The 17,420-nt window shown below is 35.3% G+C and overlaps 1 protein-coding gene across 2 annotated transcripts in view; it reads left to right on the top strand.

Moving 5' to 3' along the window:
* Window positions 1–3,146: 3,146 nt before the first annotated feature.
* Window positions 3,147–17,420, top strand: part of gw (trinucleotide repeat containing adaptor protein gawky) — a 233,528-nt gene continuing 219,254 nt past the window's right edge. Inside the window, exon 1 of one of the 2 annotated variants that reach the window (XM_069841376.1) lies at window positions 3,147–3,304. The gene's annotated coding sequence lies outside the window, so the exon portion shown is untranslated. The remainder of the gene's footprint in view (window positions 3,305–17,420) is intronic. The other variant, XM_069841377.1, reaches the window with a different exon arrangement.

The raw sequence follows: 17,420 nt of genomic DNA on the forward strand, positions 1-17,420 counted from the left end.
ACTTGAACAATAGTTTGTGTGAAACTGCATCATGAATTATAAACAAGTGTTTTGATGGAGTACTGAAAGAACGTCTATAAATTAACAGCTCGGAGAGACACCATTTGTCTCGTTTCATATTTATTATCCACTGTTTCAACAGTTCGTTTTTTTCAAAGGGAATCTGCAAGAAAAGAAAAATACTGTACACACCGCATGGTATGCCGGGTGTTCTTACACATTTAGCATGAAAAAAAATGCTGCTAATTAACGAAACAATCGACTTAAGTTCATAAAATTTACATGAAATATGATATATCAATTGTATTTTTCCTTCTGACAGTGCAGTTATAATGCAGCACACACAACAGGTATGTATTTTCTTTGTTTCTTCGTAGTTCTTACACATTGTTATAAGCAGACGAATTTTTACAACGGTGGGCGCTTAGTTCATATCACGGCCGACTTGATGTTCCCTTCGCTTTTTAGTATACGGCCTTGACAATAGTAATATTTTCCTGAAATTGGATAATTTCTCAATTCCACTACGAGGCGCTGTCTGCCAAGCTCTGGTGTCCACAGAAGAAATACTCTATGCGAATTAAAATAAATGATTGAAGAGTAATAATAACACTATAAATAAAAAATAAGAAAATAATAAATATTATTATGTTTAGTTCTGTTAATTATGGTAAAAGCGTGAGTTTAAAAGCAGGGTAGGTACCACATAGTAACATGTTCAGTTTAAGTAACATGACGACAGAGGCGTAATTTTGTAGTTCATTCGCTGAGTAGCACCCCTAGGCTAAACTGCGATGTGTCAAATTAATCACTTGAGTAATTATTTACCATAAGTTGTACTGAGTTTTATAATTTCACTCACTGCAGTGGTACATTCCACTTGATAGTGCAGATTCAAGAATCATGGTTTCAAGATTTTGCGACTCAGTGGATTATAAGCCGCATTCTTCGAAGGAACAAGCTTTTCAGTTAAAGCTGCTGCAATGTTATCTGGAAGCGGCGTAACAAATTTCACAGTAATGATATTAGCAAGTCGGTTTTGGCCGTCTTCATCACAAATTGGCATTGCAAGAGAGGGCATCTGCACAGTAACGGCTCAATTTCTGAACTCAAATTTTCTAATATATTCTTGTTTGGTATTCTCTTTCGACGATTAAGCAGCTGATCTAGAATCAATTTTGCATGAATACTGCCTTCATCGGCCTCTTTCCATACATTTTCCAGTTCTTTATGTAACGGATCTCTTTCAATTAGTTGGAGTTTTTCGGTTGTTTTAGTTATCTCATCTTGCTTCTCTTGTAACACCTGATTAAGTTGTGTAATTTTCACTTGCAATCTGTTAATTATTTCTTTTTAGCTCCACAAAGTTGACAACGTCTGTTTGCGTCGCTTTATGGTCATTTTCAAGTGGCAAGAAGGGAATGTTATTAACTGATGCTGAGCCACTTGGAACATCTTGTTCAAATAGTGAAAAACCAATATTACTAAAAGATATGCGATTCTTGTTTGGAGGGAGATCAGTTTTAGTAACTATTCGTCATGATCTGATATCTGTCACTTTATACCTAGGATAATGAGGGAATATTGTTGGCACAGCATTAATTTTAATAGTCTAAATTTCCCATTATTAGAATAATCTTCTTCCCTGAAATGTAAACTACAAACGACTGAAGATGGGGAGTGCTTTAGGAACAAAGTCTCGGCGTGAAATCACTTTAAGCCATTTCCGCATCATTCCCTTACTCACTTACTTACTTATGGCTTTTAAGGAACACGGAGGCTCATTGCCGCCCTCACATAAGCTCGCCATTGGTTCCTATTCTGTGGAAGATTAATCCAGTCTCTATCATCATATTGCACCTCCCTCAAATCCATTTTAATATTATCCTCCCATCTACGTCTCGGCCTCCCCAAAGGTCTTATTTCCTCTGGCCTCCCAACTAACACTCTATATGTATATCTGAATACGCCTATACATACTACATGCCCTGTCCATCTCAAACGTCTGGATTTAATGTTCCTAAATAAGTCAGGTGAAGCATACAATGCGTGCATTCTGCGTTATGTAACTTGCTCCATTCTCCTCTAATTCCATCGCTCTTAGCCCAAAATATTTTTCTAAGAACCTTTTTCTCAAACACTCTTAATCTGTGTTCCTCTCTCAAAATGAGACTCCAAGTTTCACAACCATACAAAACAACCGGTAATATGACTGTTTTTATAGATGCTAACTTTCCGATTTTGTGACAGCAGACTAGATGACAAAAGCTTCTCAACCGAATAATAAGAGGCATTCCCATATTTATTCTGCGTTTAATTTTCTTCCGAGTGTCATTTATAATTTCAGTGTTGCTCCAAGATATTTGAATTTTTGTCCACACCTGTGGAGTAACGGTTTGCGCGTCTAGTCGCGAAACCAGGTGGCCCTGGTTCGATTCCCGTTTGGGGCAAGTTACCTGGTTGAGGTTTTTCCCGGGGTTTTCCCTCAACCCAATATGAGCAAATGCTGGATAACTTTCGGTGTTGGATCTTGGACTCACTTCACCGGCATTATCACCTTCATCTCATGCAGACGCTAAATAGCCTAAGATGTTGATAAAGCGTCGTAAAATAACCTACTAAAATAAAATAACATATTTGAAATTTTCCTCCTCTTCGAAGGATACAACTCCAATTTTTATATTTCTATTTCGTACAATATTATGGTCACGAAATATAATCATCTTTCCCTGTGACTCGGAAATTTGTGGAATGATATTGCTTCTCACTCTTTTTTCTATTCGAAGTAAACAGTAGTACACAACAATACGTCATTTTGAATCATATCACAATAAACTCTTATATCAGTAGAAAGAAGCGCAATATTTCTAATTATAATCGTACAAGAAACCATACACACATTCCTCAGTGAACCTTGGGAGTCAGTGCCATCTGGCGGGAATTTCATATTTTCTCGATTATAGCTTCAACACAGTGATCATCATATCTGCCGTGTTTCGCGGTTGCACTGCAAAGAGCGCTGTACATGTCCTGTACATGGCCACTCTATATTCTTCTCTTTCTAACTCGTTGGCCAATTTGTTGTTACGTGATCAGAGCTAGAATCTAGTTAGCCGGAACCTATCTGAAAGAGTTGGCTACACTGGATCCGTGATCTCTAGTCCGAGTTCGTGTCCATGTATGTTGTGTCTTTAAAATGGGTTGTATGTATAGTTATGGAAATTGATCGAGATTAACGTTGTATGTGTTATTATGTGATTTGAGAATCTCCGGGATATATTCTTTGAAATGTTTCCTACGTTTGGTACGTACACACTTTCGACATTTTTGTGAGTGATTGTGGCTGTTTTGATGTAAATGTGAAACAATTCATTGAAAATTACTGTCATGCAATGTTTTCTTGAATCGATGTCCGGAATTTGAAGTCTTGTGCTAGGAAGGAAATTTCTGTAAATTGTATAAATTGACTTGCGAATATACTTGTAACGAGAAAAGAGCGAGGGGATAGTGTAGTGTTCTTGGGTGTACCTTTGGAGGAATTGACTTTAGAAATTATTTTTGAATATCCGATATATAGAACCCTGTTTCACCCGTAGGCTTATAAGTTTAACAATCCAGGGTATACTAGTTGTTTCAGACCACCCGTATCAGTCTTTTTTCTCGAAAACTATGTAATACTGTTGTTCATAAAAATTTTGATAACCAAACCTAGGCCTATGTACAGAATGGATTGGTGGTAGTGTACCATTTCCCGTAACAAACCGGAAGTAGGGGTACCTGTGATCAACTTCGAAATTTGAAGTGAGAACATGAGTCATTCAAGGTACTATTGGAAACTACTTTTAAAAAGAAACAACTTTTACTGAAACTTTTTTTGTTCTAACTTTTATTACTTTATTGTTTACTCACAAAGCAACAAAAATGGTATCTTCTGAGAAATGCTGTAGGTTGTTTATGTACGTACACTTTTCATAGTAGGCCTAAGTGTTCAAAATGTACGCCACCCTGTAGTAAACAATGTTCTGATTACTCCTAACTTCCTGATTGCGCATTAGCACAGCAGAGATAGACAGGCTTCTCTAATTCTTTGTTTCATGTCTTCTCTAGTTGTTGGACGCATCTGGTAGAACATGTATTTAATTCTCTCCCGAAAAAAGAATCATTTGGAGCGAAGTCAGGAGATGTGGCTGGTCAAGCTACTGGTCCTCCTCGTCCAATCCAGAGTAGGGGAAATAACTGGTTAATAACTCGTCGAGGCCTACGTGAAAAGTGAACCATACAGCCATCCTGCTGAAGCCACATCATTAACTGAAGCGGAAGGAGAACATCATGAAGCAACTGGTACATAATGTTTTGGAGGAAGCGCCTGTTCTACCATTAAAGCTCTCAAGAAAGTATGGTCCTATGACTCAGTTTCCGAGGAGGCCACACCATGTGTTGAGTCTTCACACATGCTGGGGTAATCCATTTCCCATAGCCAGTGTGGATTAACCGGCGACGAGTAGTGGGCATTGTAGAGATTCACCTGACCATTACTTTTGAAAGTTGCCTCATCAGTCTACAGAATTTTGAGCTCGAAATCACTGCCCGTGTTTAGAAACCAGTTGCAGAAATCAACACGAATCTGGAAGTCATATCCCCCAAGTCGCTGGTGGAGATGAATATGATATGAATGAAATTTGTTATCTTACAGAATTGCAAACACTGTATTATGGTGCAATCCTGAGTCAAATGGCAAGCCTTCTTGTAGGGGAGAATTAAAGACATGGTCTACCAGATGCGTCCAGCAAGTAGAGAAGACATGGAACAAAGAAAAAGAGAAGCCTTTGGGTCTTTCAGCTGTGCTGAAGTGTAATCACGGATGTTAGGAGGTGATCAGAACATTGTTTAGCACAGGGTGACGTACATTTTGAACACCTACAATGAAAAGTGTACGTACCTAAACAACATAAAGCATTTCTCAGAAGATACCATTTTTGTTGCTTTGTGAATAAACTATAAAAGTTAGAAAAAAAAGTTTAGGTAAAAGTTGTTTCTTTTTAAAAGTAGTTTCTAATGGTACCTTCAGTGACCCATGTTCTCATTTGAAATTTCGAAGTTGACCACAGGTACCCCAACTTATGGTCTGTTATGGGAAATGGTACTATTACCAATCGATTCTTTACATAGGTTTGGTTATCAAATTTTTTTATGAACAACAAGTATCACATAGTTTTCGAGAAAAAAGGCTTACACGGGTGGTCTGAAATACCCGGTTTATGTTATTGGGTTAGTACCAGTACATTACAATTTGGCAAATATACTATTTACAAACGATGAAAAAGTCTACAGCTATACTTATTTACAAATAAAGCCTACAGTTGAGTGATGCTGAATAGTCAAAATCGATGTTATGTAAATATGACTCAATATGTGCCTTTAATACAAGAATAAGGATCCGAGCAGTTGAACGGAAGATGTCAGACTGACTGATTCTCTTCTCCATATTTGTAATTTGTATTAATTTAAAATGTAAAATCTCTAAAGATATTCGCCAAATTTTCTGTGTCTTGTCAAAAATTATGTTAGAATAAAATTGAGGGGTGCTCTGCAATAACAAGGTATGTGTAAGAAGTAGGTGTTTGGCAGTAAGTAAAAGTAACATTGTTTTCATTAACAAAGAAAGGCCTTTGCAAGTCTGCGTTTTTGAATTAGTATTATTGAGAGTTTTATATGTGTAAGTTTCACATATTATTCTTCAGAATCTCGTTATGGAATTTGTTATTTTGATACATTAACAGTACTCCAACTTATCTTGTTATTGCAGACATAAGATACTACTTACCTTGTTATTACAGTCATATGATAGAACTTGCCTTGTTATTGCAGTCACATGATACAACAATGAGAACATTGCAGATTCTTTCAAAGGTTGCTAAATGTAATATGGGTTAAAATGTAATACACGAACATAAAATAGTTTGAGTTGAACTTTATTTTCATAATACACGTTAAGTATAGGACTACTTTACATTAAATAAGAAAATATAACTTGTGTGTTTTCTTGTATAGGTATCCCAGTCAGTACCTTTAGGTGATGGGTAAACAAAATGTGGCTTCTCAAAATCAAAAATATATTAAAAAGAATTGCATCACCTTATGAGTATTAAGTTAGGTACAGTATTGTTTCCAAAAAGTTTTCTTCACATTGACTTTACCACTTTAGAAAGGAATATTTTATATCAATAGTCAGTATTCCAGCTCGGATTCATCATATTCAGAACCAACTTCTGACTGAAGTACATCTTCTGAAAGCTTCTGATAGTAATATCTACTTCCTTCAGTGACGTCTAAATGTGTCCACCGACACTAGAGCTCTCTACTGTCTACAGAAAACTGCGATATAGTCATATTATAAGCTCTTAATGTATCCAGCTGTTTGCTGACAACATAAAGTGTACTATAGTCCACTGTAGTTTATTCATTTGTTGTTTTTCAAGAGAAATGAGGGGTATTTTGATCGGTGTTCATTATAGATGTCTGTTGCTAGTAGGCTACCCAGAGTTGGGGTGTAGTCAATATATACTGCAGGGCTGTGTCTTCTGCAACTGGTACTGATGATTTTAATTTACTTATTTCGTGGTTTATGGATGGACAGTATAGAAGAATGTGTTCCAGATCTTCATCATGATTATTACACCACAGACAAGTAGGATTATCAGAAATGTGAAATCGGTGTAGGTACAATTGAGTGACAATGTGACCTGTTCTGGCTCTTGTTAAAAATGTTTGAAACATGTCTGGGCAAGTTTTTTTACATTTCCAGGTCATTTTGTTTCTTTTGTACAGACTGTAAAATCTTTCCTTTGTCAGAAGAGAGCCAATTGTTGATCCATAGGTTTGTAAAATGAGACTTTACTTAAACAAAAGCACTGGATAGAGATATCTCTTGAAGAGGTCTTGTATGCAAATATGTTGCCTGTTTTGCAATATTATCGACTTTCTCGTTCCCAGGTATACCACAATGACTAGGTAGGCCTATCCATTGAAATATTATTTCCTTTTGGAGTTCTTTTAGTTTGCTTAGGTAGTTGTTTCTGAATTGGAATAATTCTATGTGCATATAGGTATGGTACATATTTAATTATATTAAATATAGCCCCCTTGGAGTCGGTAAGTATGCAAATAGATTTTTCAGAAATTTGAGTAACACACTGAAGAGTAGCATCAATAGCTAGCAATTCAGTGTCAAGACTGGAGGAGGATGAACACGATATGAAATAACTCTAAATAAACAGTAAGACATTTCATACTTGCCACCAATGTGATGGAACAGCAAGATATGTGCATGCGCTTTGTATTTCTAATGGTTCGGCTATACTGAGCAGCCCTCAGTTTAGTTGTAGGTACTAGAAGATTAATCTATCTTGAACTGAAAAAATAAATCTTTTGTAGTACTTCTCTTTTCACTCTGTCGCCAATTTTGATTCCATTTTTTAAGAATATGTTTTCGTAAGTTATTTCGTTCTTTACAAACGAAAAGGGGCTTAATGCGTAACAAATATGGAGATTTGAGTCAGCAACCAGCTTCGCCAATTCATCTGGTTTCTCGTTCCCTTAAGAAATTACTGCTTTATCTTACCTACTTCAAGTCAAAATATGCTTATATGTACGTAATGACTCTTGATATAGTAAAAAGCCATAATTTTAAACCAGTGAGGGCATTATTTCCTGAGTTCGAGTCTTGTGAAATTAAAAACATAATTGGGGTTAGGTGTAGGGCTGTGTGTAGCTAGCTATGGAGTTTTAAATTCGTATTATTGATTGCAGTGGAAATCCTTTATACAACTTCTGGTTGTTTTGAAGTGAAAATCGTGAAATATACTTTACAAGATATTTTTTTGTGGAGATGGAGTTGAATATTTAAGGTCTTAATAACAATATTTTTGTACTTCAGTGCAGTGACATAACTTTTTGTAGCTGGGCCCCCCAGCAAAAATGATAATCTGGGACCCTTGCATTACTGCCATTTTTTTTCTTCATATTTTCATAATTTTATTTTTTACATCTAATTGGAATAAAACAATGTAGCATGGCAAACAAAACAAAAGGAAATTAAGTGAACAGAACTGAGAAAAATTAAAATAATATAACTGGTTAATTCCATGTGTGACCTACACGACAAATGACAAAATATTCAATATTTTTTATTTTTCTATGTCTAAATCTAAGAATTTAGGAGAGTACTGTTAATACCATGTATGTCCTTAGGGTACAAGGTGTATGCCTAAACAGTGAAATTGCTTGCAAGTTCAAGCCAATATTATAAATTTAATAAAATGTTGACTGTGACCTACACGACAGGGAAAATTCCAAAAAGTACAAGAAGAATATTATATTTAAAAAAATCTGCTCTTTTATTACTACCAAAAATTTGTAACATATATTGAAATTATTTAGTGATAATATAGGTTAAAATTGTACACACAACAAACTGAAATCATATTACCATAATGACTTAGAATATATAATTAATTGTGACCTACACGACATGCTAGTTGTGACCTACACTTCATGTGCAAATATTACTGAGAAAGAACATAGTATTAATTTTCTTTGGAACAAAACATTTTAACCCATTAAAAAAGAAGAAAAATGGTCACTAAAACTCAACGTTAATCTTTGATCCATTTGAGGCTCATGTAATTTTAATTTTATCTGGTCTTTGTCAACAATACTTATATCATCTAATGTAGGCCAGCAAACTTTTCACATTGTGAATTATAACGCAGGAATTTAACACTGAAAGTACCATCAGTACTACTTGAAAGAACTTGGCCAACAAAATGTTTCTGTGATTTTTTTCCAATGAATTGAACTAACGCCCAATCCTCATTATTGATGTTGCAATCCTGAATTTTAAAATCTGTAGCCCTACATTCAACATTAAGCACAGGGTTTACATCTGTAAGTTCACCAGTCTGAAAATCAAATATTTTTGCACTTGAATTTCGTGCTGTCATTGAAAACTGTATCTTGTATGGTGAGACAGATTTGAAGTAGTGTACTTTTCTTGTATCCGGGATGGACTGTACATTACTCCACAGCTGATCCAGGTGCTTCTTTTTTTCAACAATCTGTTTCAGATACATAGAGAAATTTTACATTTTTGCAGATTTCACTGGCACAAATGTAGAAATCAATGGCATTCTGGGGATTGGTCTTACGTGCTTTTGTTGCTTCTCATACTCGACGTTTAGCAATACCTCCAAGACCATCAATTGCACCCTTCCCATGTGATGTTGCTGAAAAATTCCATGCAGTAGGAACACTGTTCAGAGTCATAAAGGAAAGTGAAAATTTTTGTTTAAAATGCTGTGCAGCACCATCAGATTGAAACTCAACACTGGCCCAAGAAAACATGTCTTTCTGTGTATTTTTGAAATCCTCTATGACTGCTTCATTGAAAACGGCTACTGCATATTTATCGTGTTGCATGTAGTTTGATACAACAATGTATGAGGTTGAATTTAATTTTCCTGATGTGTCCTTATAGTAAAGTATAGCAATGTAAAGTGTGCATGAGTTTGAGTTCCAGTGTGCAGACTGGATTTCGTCTTGATACTGGAACACATAATTTTCACTGAAATCCATGTGTGCCAGAAGTTTTCCTTCACTCAGGTTCTCCTTTTCTTCTACGAAGTGCTGTGCCTGAATTCGCTTAGCATACACATGAGACAAAAAATGCTGGAGTTTTTCTTCTAATTTTGTCACAACTTCCTCTTTGGTTAAAACGACGTCATTCGAGTTAATCTTCCTGCTTCATCTTTAACCCATTCTTTATATGTGATATCTTCTGCTAATGCTTCTTCATCAACAGTCTTCACTATTTCTTTGAACAGAACAGAGTCTTTGCACACTGGACATGTTTGCATCATACAGTCTTCATTTCCTTCATCACATACAATCTTGTTTACAAATTCTGAAGTACTCCTCGGAAAAATTGGTGTCAAACTGTCCAAAGCTAATCGAACATTTTCGTGATGTACACACAAACACAAATTATTGGGAGTATCTGCACGAGGCAAATGTGTTGTGGTCGCAGGGAGCAGAACTTAGAAAGACCTATCTTCTCTCCAGCATCTCAATGGGTTTCTCTAAATATCTGGTATGTTTTCACCAAGAGTGAGAAACAGATACTGCTTTTGTACTTTCATTTTTTTGCCTTCTTCTCGAATGATGATAAAATCTCTCATACCAGGATAAATGTAGAACCAACAAAGAAAACATTATCTTAAAATATGGATTAGCTGGCATACCTCGATGATACTCCGATTATCCCGATGCTACATGAATAAGAAACATCATCCTGCTCATAATATAAAATGACAAAATCCTTTACTTCAGGGGATATTGCAGTGTTTGGCCTTTTCTTTGGAACTGTTTTTAAGATGTGAGGTGAAAACTGTATGGCAAGTTTCTTAACCAAAGCTTCTCGTTTTCTTGGACTATTTGGTAAATTTCGTTTCACCTTTGCCATCGCCTCTCCAAAAGAGGAATTACTCTTAAATGCCTTACTAGGAGAATCTGGCATTACTGCAGCCTTCTTCAGTTTTTCTTTACATTTAGCTCTATAACGTTGCTGTTCTTTACATCTCTTCTTCTTTTGTTCTTCCCTCTTTGCTATAGATTTGTTCATTTCTGCCTTGCTTTTATTTCGCCACATCTGCTGTCTCTCATTTTCTTTTTTCCTAAATTCAGCATAATCTTCTTTCTTCTGCCTTTCCCGCTGACTCTCTGTCTCTCAGCTGCAGTTTTACCCATCCTGATTTAGTCCGGAAGAAATTATGATGCAATGTGACCTACACGACAATACATTTTACTAAAAAACATGGATCTTGTATCATTATAGGTTATGTTACTGTTACTGTATAGTTTCTTGAAACATAAAGATAGAAAATAAAAATTAGAGCCACAGAATTTCAATCCAATGATAAACTAAAAAGAAATTAAGGTTTTTTCTGTGACCTACACTACACTCAAGACACATGTGAAGTAAACCTTTGATTGTGAAGCCAGGTACAGGTAAATTTGAAAACAATTTTATGTATATACATTCAGTAGAGTAAGGATAATTACCTGAAAAATTTTCAACTCGTACTTTGCTCTACTTTTGACAATATCTACATTTGAAAAACAGTGTTATTAGGCATGTTTATCTTAACATGTGTGGTTGCCATTTTAGATCATTCAGTGCTGCCAACCTGTGATAAATAACCAACGTTTTCAACATATTCTGAAACCTAGAATGTTTAGGGATCATACAATGTGAAAATTATTCTGATACATCATACTTCATAAATTGATGTCTTGGGATACATTGGCATGGAATTAACCAACTACTATTTTACTAAGGCTATAATTACACATTAACTATGATCACACAATTTTATTTTTTACTCACAAAATATCAAAACTCATTAAAAACCTTATTAAAAGTTATTTAAGTGAATGTTGCTCTTACATTTTCAGTAAAAATGCTTGAAGTGACTCCTCCAGAAGATCCGGTCTCTGGCATTTCTACATATACAGTGTCAACAGCATGAGAAATCTGCTGAAATGAATAAAATTATTTACATTTAATAATAATAATATTGTATTATTAACTATAATATTAATAATAATACTGTGAAACATCTTGGGGAGATCTCCTGTTAAGCTTCAGTAGGGTTAAAATGAATATCAATTTTAGCTTTTCAGTGCAAATTCTGGAAGAGACTCCTTCACAAGACACTTCTGCTGGTATGTCTTCAAATATAATATCAATAGCATGAGAAAGTAATTAAATGTAATAATAATAATAATAATAATAATAATAATAATACTCTGTAATATCGTGGTGAGATCTCTCACACCAACTTGGAACAATAATCAGTTATGTAGAACGAACTCATGCTGGAGTGATGATCATGATACATAATTCACTGAAATCCAATATTAACTATTATAAATTTTGGAATGAACATTTAGTAGAGATCTGCCTAAAATTACATAGAGGCTGCATGACAATTGTAGGTGTATATGCACCAATAGAAGGATTAGAAGAGTAAAATGAACAGTTCCTTGAAGAACTCCAAAGTGTTTTAGATAAAATCAACAAATGTGATATGTTAATTATAATGGAAGACCTAAATGCTAGAGTGCGGAACAGCCATATTGGAATATTTGGAGAAATAGTTTTAAACCAAAATGGCGAAATTGATTGATTTTGTCCTTTACAATGACTTGCAAATAATGATTACAAATTTAAACACAAGGATATTCACAAATTTACATGGTTAGCTAGAGGATCATGCTCTATAATATATTATTTTATCTGTAATAGAAAAATGTCTGAAATGACTTTAGATTTACGAGTATTTATAGGATTTGAAATTGAATCAGATCATCTTGTGGTAAGTACAGTTAGAATTCCCCCAAAATGGTACAAGAGAAATGTTAAATGTAAGAGCATCAAACCAGAGCAACTTTTCAAGGTTTACTTTGCGATCCTAGTATTAAGTGGTTATATGAAACCAGAATGAATAGATTATTAGAAGAAATAAAAATTAACGATGATGTAGAAACTAAATGCACAAATTTGAAAAGTATTATTATACAAGCAGCTAAGGAGAGTTTAGGACTGAAAAGAAAATGGAATAGAAAAAAGCGTATACGAAATTGGGATCCTGAAATTAGAAAGATTATCAATGATAAAAACAATCTTACCTAAAATATTTGCAAACTAAATCTATATGATGAAATTGACTATAAACTTCAAAGAACAATAGCAAGAAAAGCAACCTGCAAAAAACATAGAGAACAATGGGAGAATTTTGTATCCACTCTAGAAATAGATATAACGTGACCAGCACCAAAAATATTTAAGAATTTAAAGAAATTAAATGGAGGTATAACATTTTTAAAAAAGGAGACTTAAAAAAGTGTGAAAATTACAGAGGGATATGTTTACTTAATGCTGGGTGCAAAATTGATTCATTATTGTGAAAAAGAAGGTGACTACCGTTACTAGCTATACAACATTGATTACTGAAGACCAAAATGGTTTTAGAAAAGGGAGATCATGTGCTGATGGTTATTTCACTTTAAAGCTGATATTAGAAAAACGACGAGAATTTAATTTAGGACTATATGTGGCTTTCATACATTATGAAAAAGCTTTTGACAAATTAAACAGAGAAAAACTATTAATCATATTAAAAGAAAACGAGATCCCACACCAAATATTACACGAAATAATTGATCCTATGATCAGATTTGAAATCTCAGCCACTCAACCATCTGAAGTGAACGAAGAGAAAAGGAAAATCTACCAGCCCACGATTCAGTACCTATCAGCGAAATACAACATTGAAAAAAATCACAGTTACCGGTCTCTTCTTCGGAGTGAGAGGCACAATTCCGAAAGTCTTTGTAAAGTGGAGGGAAAAATACAAGCTGACGAGAGATCCTCAAGATGCCATCGTCACCACCATTATAAAATTTTCTGTAGCGATATTTCGTCAGGATCTTTATGGCATACATTCAATTTAAATTATACTTGGTTCTATTTTTTTTCTTATGTCTTAATCACTTTTGTCTGAAACCTGTTTATATAATTTTTCATTTTAAATTTTATTGTGAGCTATTCTATGTTGCAGGGCAAACCCAAAATATTGGGTCAGACCAATAAATTAAATTTATTATATTATATACAAGAACACAAAAATTACCGTTAGAGTAAAGAATCAACTAACAGATTTTAAAGCTATTAACACAGGTGTACGATAGGGATGTCCTCTTTCGCCTCTGCTTTTTATAATGTACATGAACTCTATGATATGTAAATGGCGTTTCCAAAACCCGAACAGAAGCAGTGTTCCCATAAACAGATGGACCAAAGTAAATAGCCTACAATCCTCTTTGCAGATGACCAGGTTCTATTGGCCACTTCAGAAGATGATCTCCAAAAGTCAGTATATTCAATAAACACAGTTGCAAAAGACTACGAGGTGTGATCATTAAATTCCGAGACCTGTTCCATAAATGGAAATAAAATTGCCCGATTTAAATTTGACTGCCATCCCCTTCAAAGTAGTCCCCCCTTGGGCAGCTATACACTGATCCCAGCACATCTGCCATTTTTGGAATGCCTCCTGGAAGTTGCGTTCTTGATGTCTATCAAGCATCTTCTGCTATTCGTGTTGGATCTCCTCCACAGTGCCAAAATGGCGACCCTTTACCTTGAATTTCAAATTCGAAAACACAAAAAAGTCTCAGGGGCCAAATCTGGTGAATACAGAGGGGTGAGGAATGACGACCATTTTGTTACTGGTGCAAAATTGGTGTGTTGCGAGAGCTCTGTGAGCTGGCGGATTGTTGTCATGGAGTAGTACTGGTAGTCTATTAAAATAATTGGCATCATCTGTTCACCTTTACTTAAACTGAAATATATCGAGATCTATTGCAGTTGTGATACAGTATATGGGCTTAAAACACTCAGAACATTTGAGCTATAATTTTACTTGATTTTGTCAATTTGGCCCAAAATTGAAGACCTCAATGCAAAAAACTGGTCAAGTCCTTTTTTTTTTTTTTTTTTTTTTTTTTTTTCAAAATTTCTGCATACATAAATAATGCTGCACACTTCGGTACAAGAATTCACAGTCTGACTTTTAGCAATGTGTCTACAGTTGAAAAGGTTTTTCCGACATCTTTCCACTAGATGGGAGTCAATATTCTTTTCCTACAGTAGATTTTTCAATATCAACTTTAACTACAGTTTTGGTCTCCCAAATCAGGTACCGTAATTTCCCATAACTATGGTCCAGGCACCCAACTGGTCCAAAACGCATTATGTAATACTTAGTCCTCCAAGAGTTTGGTGTTTGCCATTTAAGGTGCCACTGTGATGGAATTATGTTCCCCATAGGTGCTTCCATCTACCATTACACGTGGCAATGATATGGATGCTTAACAAGGTCAGTGTGCATCGTTCTATTGAATGTGTGAAGACACGAAATCATTCAGTTTGTGATTGTCTGTTTTATTAAGCTCTCCTCTGTAGAACTGGTACATTATAGATATATGATTCTTTGTACAATTAAACCTGGCTATATAGTGTTTACTTTCACATAATAATTACACTGGCAGAGGTTAAGGACTCTGCGTGAAAAATTTTTAACCTCAAGGCTAGAAGTCAGTTCTCAACTATGTACCACAATTTTTCGTGGACCATAGTTGTATTTCATTTTGAAATATTTGTTTCAATAAAATGTGATCAATGTGATTATTTACTTCTGCAAATACGGTATCTCAGTATATTCTAAAACACCATTTAACATTATAGTCAAGTAAACAAAGAAACAGGCTGTTCCATCATCAATGGTACTAGCACAAATGTTGGTCCGGTAAAATGAAAACTTCAGGGTAGAAGGAAAACAACCGTCCCTGTGAATGACTATGAGAGCGATGAAATTGAATTGGATACAGATTATGATTCAATTTCAGAATTACAAGAGAAGTGGAGATTCAAAGGATCGAAATAAGCCTAATGAATGTAGTTCTCAGTACGATAAATAAACATTATCAGTGAATTTATTTGCATAATATTTTGCTAAGAATGTGTTAGTTTATTTTGATACCATACTTTTGTTCTTTGATATACACTCACCTGCATAAAAACCGGGCCAACTACATTTTCTTTAAAATTTTTGAAAATTGTAGGATTTTTTAAATAATTGTAGGTGTGTTGAGGTTCATTTAGTTATTCATTTATTTTGTGATGCATAACACTGTAATACTGAATAAGTAATAGCCAACAATGATTTGAAAAGAAGATTCGTTCTTCTTGTAATATTGTGAGTAAACGTCTCGGACTCATTTCAAGCTAAGCTGAAGATGTCTACAGACTGATAAGCTCTTTTGAGGCAGTATTGGAGTACTTCATTGTATACAAATGTCACTAAATCCTACCGATTCAGCAAAAGTGGTTGCATTGATAGAAGGTGGGAATAGTCAGCGTTATGTGGCTGCAGTTCTTGGGATTTCTCGATCGACCGTACGAGTGTACCATTGCTTTAGAGAGACAGGAGGTTATTCTGGGAGACCCGGTTCAGGGAGAAAACGAGTAACTTCGGCTCGTGACGACCATTTTATTGTCCTAAACACATTAAGAAATCGCCATTCCACAGCTATTGAGACCAGAAGAGCCTTCCAGAAAATAAGACAAGTTACAGTGAGTGAGAGAACTGTAAGAGGACATCTGGATGAATGTGGGGTGATTCCAGAAGACCAGCTAAAGGCCCAGAATTGCTTCAGCAACATCATGTTGAACGATTAAGTTTTGCTCACAATCATGCTAATTGGAACCTGGGGGAGTGGCAACGAGTGCTCTTCATAGATGAATCGAGATTTAGTTTACAGATGGACGTGAAAGAGTGTGGAGAAGAGAAGGAGAACGTTTTTCTTCATGTTCCTTCAGTTCACGTGTCAGTTTCCAAGGTGGATCAGTAATGGTATGGAGTGGCATTTCGTATGAAGCTCACACAGAACTTGTTTTCATTAATGGAGGTGCTTTGACTGCTCCAAGATACATCGAAGAAGGTCTAATTTAACATATGGTATCATATGCCCCACTTATTGGTGAAAAGTTCCTGTTAATGCATGACAATGCAGGCCCTCATGCTACAAGAATCGTATATGAGTTCCTTCACAACGTTGGATTGAATAGGACGGCATGGCCAGCAAGAAGTCCTCATATAAACCCTATTGAACATGTGTGGGAAATGCTAGGGAAGCAAGTTAGAAGTCTAACTCCTCACAGCAACTTACAGCAGCTCCAAAATGTTCTAAGTAAAGAATGGGATAGAATCGACCACATTGACATCCAGAATCTGATCGAAGGGTTGAATTGGCGAATGGTAACAGTCATACAGTCACGGGGAGGTAATACCCGCTATTACCAACATCTGGATGGCCACAAAATCAGTTGAACATTTGGAAGAAAATTAATATAATTTGTAAGTTTTTACACCTTTTAATTATATCCATTGTTTAGCATTGAAAATAATAGCGCAAATGATAATGAATAAGTTTTTTGGTGGCGATTCTTAGTGGCGAAAATATCGATAACATCATCCTCGAATATTGGTTTAGACTGCAGTTTCTGCAGGAGTGACATTTCACTGTTTAACAGTGCAAGAGATGAAAGGCTGTCTTGTTCATTGGAGTTTCACAGATAATTTTTAATTCTCTTTAATGTCGAGAATGAGCGTTCATCCACTGCACTTGTTGCTGGGATGGTCAGCATTAGCTCACACAATTTATAAGTTCCTGGGAAAACATTTGTTAATTCTAATGATCTTATGTACTGGTGCAGACTAACCATTCTCCTTTTCCTT

The sequence above is a fragment of the Periplaneta americana genome, chromosome 12 (assembly GCF_040183065.1).
Source record: "Periplaneta americana isolate PAMFEO1 chromosome 12, P.americana_PAMFEO1_priV1, whole genome shotgun sequence".
Classification (NCBI taxonomy): Eukaryota; Metazoa; Arthropoda; class Insecta; order Blattodea; family Blattidae; genus Periplaneta; species Periplaneta americana.